This window comes from Macadamia integrifolia, unplaced genomic scaffold (assembly GCF_013358625.1).
Source record: "Macadamia integrifolia cultivar HAES 741 unplaced genomic scaffold, SCU_Mint_v3 scaffold1496, whole genome shotgun sequence".
Taxonomy (NCBI): domain Eukaryota; kingdom Viridiplantae; phylum Streptophyta; class Magnoliopsida; order Proteales; family Proteaceae; genus Macadamia; species Macadamia integrifolia.
In genome coordinates this window covers 112,828-117,986 of record NW_024868231.1, presented here as the reverse complement: position 1 = coordinate 117,986, position 5,159 = coordinate 112,828, and the positions used below count along the sequence as shown (strand labels likewise).

General features: G+C 35.4%; 1 protein-coding gene across 12 annotated transcripts in view; it reads right to left on the bottom strand.

Moving 5' to 3' along the window:
- The window catches only part of LOC122063944 (L10-interacting MYB domain-containing protein-like), a 19,865-nt gene extending 15,262 nt beyond the window's left edge, over positions 1–4,603 (bottom strand). For 8 of the 12 annotated variants that reach the window (XM_042627625.1, XM_042627630.1, XM_042627622.1 and 5 more), the window contains exon 1: positions 4,352–4,603. The gene's annotated coding sequence lies outside the window, so the exon portion shown is untranslated. Of the gene's footprint in view, positions 1–3,540; positions 3,582–4,351 lie in introns of all 12 variants that reach the window. The other 4 variants (XM_042627624.1, XM_042627626.1, XM_042627631.1 and 1 more) reach the window with 1 other exon arrangement.
- Positions 4,604–5,159: the final 556 nt, after the last annotated feature.

Here is a 5,159-nt window from a genome sequence, read left to right as displayed (position 1 = left end):
ATGGAAGTACTGCTCCTGACCTTTCAAAGCTTGCATTGCGCATACTTGGTCTTTGTTGTTCATCTTCTGGTTGTGAGCGCAATTGGAACACATTTGAATTTGTGAGTATTGACTATTGAGTTCTGAGTACAATAGTACATGTACTTCACTTAATATGGTTTTATTGAAGATAAGTAGATAACCTCATATTATTAATGTTTTTCAGATTCACACCAAGAAGAGGAATAGGTTAGAGCATCAGCAGTTAAATGATCTTGTCTACATTCAATATAATCGCCGACTTCAAGCAAGGTTCCAAGAAAGAAAAAAACAATGTAAAAACTACAATCCATTTTTGCTCGATGAGCTTAATTGGAGTAGTGAGTGGATGATTGGTGAATCAGAGGATGAATTAGTTCATCCTGAGAATGATCTCACTTGGAGAGATGCTGATAGAGCACTTGGAGCATCTTCATCATATCAAGGCCACAATAGACCAAGGAGGGCTCCAGCATCTACCAATGGAACCAATCTTTGCTATACCCGGCGTGGTAGGAGGGTTGAGCTTGAGGATTCGTCAGATGAAGAAGTGGATGAGATGAGTGAAGAGGATATTCGTGATGATGAAAACATTGAGGATGATTATGGCATAGCTCCAAATGATGCAAGCCAGCAACAGAATGCAGTGAAGAAGAAGATTTTAATTTAATTACTGATTTAGATTGAAAGTCTTTGAGTCTTAGAACTTTGACGTATTTTGAGTCTTTAAACTTTAAAGTTTTTTTGGTCCTTGAACTTTTAAGTATTTGACTTTCATTGTTTACTAAATTCTTAGCATTTTAGTTTATTTTATGTTTTAGCTTCATTGAAGTTTAAAGTTTTTTAGAATGATTAAGAATCCCCAGGTTAGTCACTTCTCATCCATTTAATTTGGCATCTCGATTTTTACTTTCGATGTATTTTAATTCTAAGTTCTTAATTACTTCTTTGACAGGAGTAGAAATATAGTGGATGACCTTAGGGCTTAGGCACTCATTATGGCATCATAGAGGTAAGTATAATAAATACTTGTATATTTTATGTCTTCTTTTCTTTATATTTATAATTTTGTTTCATAATTATGTATTTATATTATATGTTAATATGTTATGATGATTGATGATTGATGATGATGAACTTAGTTTATTCACTTTATTGATTTGTTTTCTTGATGAATATCTTACATTGGTATGAATATAAACCTTTAATATTTATTTAGCATATGAGTAATAGGATTCAACTAGGATTTGAGCCAAATAGATTGGTTTTATAAAAAAAAAAGTACACAAGAACGTTTTACTCAATAAGGCGACGCATTATGCCCGCCTTGTTGCTAAGGCGCTTCGAAAGACCCTCAAACGCCTCCGTCGCCTTACCGCCTTAAAAACTATGGTTCATGCGTTACTGTTCACAATATAGTTGTCATGGTGTTTAGGCGACCCAAGGCAGTGGCAAGGGTCTAGACACAAGGCGACCAAGATGCCTAGACGCCTAAGCGTCACCTATGACAACTATGCTTGTAATAGTGATGGGTCCTCTAGAAGGATTCCATCCTAGTTTCTATTTTATTTGCTTTCTATTTTCATTGTAATAGCAAAGAATCCTTTCTAGAAGAATTCCTTTTTAGTGTTTGCTTGACAGCCAAGTAGCAAGGGAAGTTTCTATGCTTGCAATCAGTTCATTGAGTATAATAACTAAAGAGCAAAGAGCATACTAGCACACAGATTTGATGTTTTGGAAAACTAGCTCTATATGAGAGTGCGTGTACTGTGGTGAATCAGTCAAAGCCCAGGTGGTGAAGAAACTGGCAACCCAAGGTAGTGAATCCTTGGTTTGGGCCTGGTGGTGAAGCCTATTGGTCATATCCTCTTCTATTTTCTCATCTCCTTCTTTTCTTTTCTCTTTCTTCCATTACTGTTCTGTAGGTATTCCAGCAAATTTCTCTCTCTATCGTGGACTGATATTGGATGAACACTGAACTTGTTTTGTGTCATAATAATCCTTTGTTGTTACCCTCATAAGCTCCTTTATTTTCTATTAATTTTACATGTTGTTTCAGGTCTGTGATATGTTTTCACAGCATACATGTCTGAACTACAATCATTGTTTTCTGAGTATCTAGCCTTCAGATTGGGCTGAGTTTTGACTATGTTATTCCCTTCCCCTTCTACTCTATCCGACCCAAACCCAGCACCATCACGCTGGTGGATTGAGAATTATTCAAGTTTTCCTTACTATATTCTGGTTTTTCTTAGTTTCTATTTTCTGTCCATGTTCATATCTCCTAGTCTATCCGTCAGTTTGCTTTGATATTTTAACCACATACTCACTCCATTAGGACCGAAAGACATTGACCTGAATGAGTGACGGAAAGAGAGTGACTAGAGCCAGAAGGAATCGATCCGACCACAATCCCCTCCAACATGTGGTTTACAAGTTCTAATCACATTTAGTTTCCTCCATATTCATAGTTTTCTGGTTCACTGAGATTCTGGATTCTAGTAGGTTTATAGTGTCTTGTTTCCACCTAGCAAACACCATCGTTACCTCACCCAGTGCCACATCTCTTCATCAAGTTAATGATAATGCATAATATTTCAAGTTCATTCAATGAGAATCACAACATCAAGCATGCCAGCAGCAATGCAGTATCAAAGAAAGGTACTTTGTACTAACACAAAGATTGCAGAATTTGTCTCCCCATTTTCATGGGCTATATAATATCTACGTCGTAGTCTGCCATTCCTAAATTACTTCCCACTTTGGAGCACCATGAGGTTAAAAGCACAACAGAGCTATCATATGATGTCATGATGTAGTGGACTAACCAACTGGAAATCAAGGCTCCAAATTTCCCCAAAGAGGGTGATTTACACCCTTGGAGAAGGAGAAATATTTCCTTCAAATCAGATAAAAATCAGAGAAATAAGGGAAATTATTGAGAAATCTACATATATTTCCATGACAGTCTAGAAGATACTTATGTAGGCATACACATATAGAGGTGATTAAATACACCATCCAAAAAAAAAATCCAAAATGGTTCTATGGTTTTGAAACCTAAGTAGACAGTTCACCACATATGTTTTGACCAATATAGGCAATTTTATATAAGTGCATACCAAAAATGATACCATCCAAAGAAATGACTAAGGTTATGATATGACATGCTAACTTTATCATAATGACATTTATTATCTACTTCTCTTGATTAAATGGAAAAAATAATAATAATATTTCCAAAATTATTTAAAATGGACATGTACTATCCAACTATGATGATATTTCATATTTTTCATTCTTAATTTCATTTGTTACCAAAGCCTCAAACTCTCTTTAAATCTCCCCAAACCCAATGGAAATCATGTCATTAATGTTGTGGAAGACTCAAATCTTGTGGAAATCCAGGTTTTTTTTTTTTTTTTTTTTTCTTGGGTGAGAAATATGGACTAAAGAGCTTCACAATCAAATGTCTCCAATTTGACCTATTCTCTGCCATTTCAGGTAAATTGGCAATTTTACCTCGGCTGTTTGTTTCAGCATAAAATATTTCACGGGCTTTGCTGAAAATCAATACAAAATTACATAAAGATTAGAAAGGAGGAAAATGTTTTAGCGAAATGCAATATAAAAAGTTGGAGAATACATCAGAAACAACATTCATTTAAAATTCACAACACTGTTTTCCCAAATTAGTGATAGTATCTTGAATTGGTACTCTTGGCACCCATTGAGGACTACATCACCATCATATGGCTGGATTCTTTCCCTCAATCATGTTAAAATGTGCTTATTGATCATGTACAACTAAAAACATGTGAAATTTTTTTTTTTATATATAAAATCGATAAATAATAATTATTTTTTGTAAAAAATATTTTACTGTGAAAAAAAAAAAACAGCTTTAAGGAATGATTTTGACATTTCAAACAAAATTTCAATTCCTGGACCTAATTATTTCACCAATTTTGGTGGGAAATCGTATCATCCTATTCCCCCCCCCCCCCCAAACAAAAACAAAAAAAAAAAACCTTCAATTTCAACTTTTTTGGGGGAAAGATATATATTTGACCAAATTTCCCTAATTGCAATTGAAAATTAGAACACTTCTGCAATGTGCATTACTGAGTATATTGTTGTGCCGTGATCTTGTCCGAGAAACTAATATTCCATTTTGACAGCTCGCTACCCATGTTTACATTGACACTCAACACTGATTGAAACACGATCATTATAAAACCCTAAAATTATAAGATAATTGGAACGAGAGGTTCATGGCAAGGAATTTAAAGTGTAGAGAGCAAAGACGAGAGAAACAGATAGAGGGATGTACCTCAAGCTGATGAGCACAAAAAGTCACAAGAAGAAACGAAGAGAAAGCCGAGAACCAGACATGGCTCGTTGTCGTCCAAGAAATCCCGGCAGGGCCTTTCGACGGAAATCGAAACAAACAGTCTCCGGCACCAGAATTTGGAATTTGAGCTCAGCTCAACTGTACTTGAACCTTGAAGATAGGGGGAAATTGGATGGAATCTGCATTTTGGGGCTTATGCTACTTTGTTTTGACGGAGAGTGTGATTTCCTGGGAAAGTACTAATATCTAGTTTCCCTCGGGGAATTAATTTCTTGGGAACCAACCCGCTAGGAATCGGAATCGGAATCGGAATCGGAATTGGCCCATCCACTACCTTATTGGTCTGATTTTTTGGTACAGGTACTACTAGACCTGGGGCCGTTTGATAACATTTCAAGAAACACATTTCTGTTGTTTCTGGATACAGAAACGGTAGAAACGAAACAAAAAGCATTTGATAAAACTGTTTTGTTTCACTTATTTTCAGAAATTGAAATTGAAATTGAAATTTCTACCTATTTATGGTTCAAGAAACGACTCATGGTCATTCTTTCGCTGGTTACTATCGACTTTCAGAAACATGACTTATCAAACACCTTCAATTTGGTTTCTGTTTCTAGAAACGGAATTTATGTTTCTGCCATTTCTTGAAACAGAAACGACAGAAACGTTATCAAATGGACCCTAGTATACATTGTGCAAAAATCTAGGATTTGGAGTGTTTCTATTGGAGCTTCATATAGATTAAAAAAATTGGACTAGAGACATAGGGTTTTAGGTTATAAAA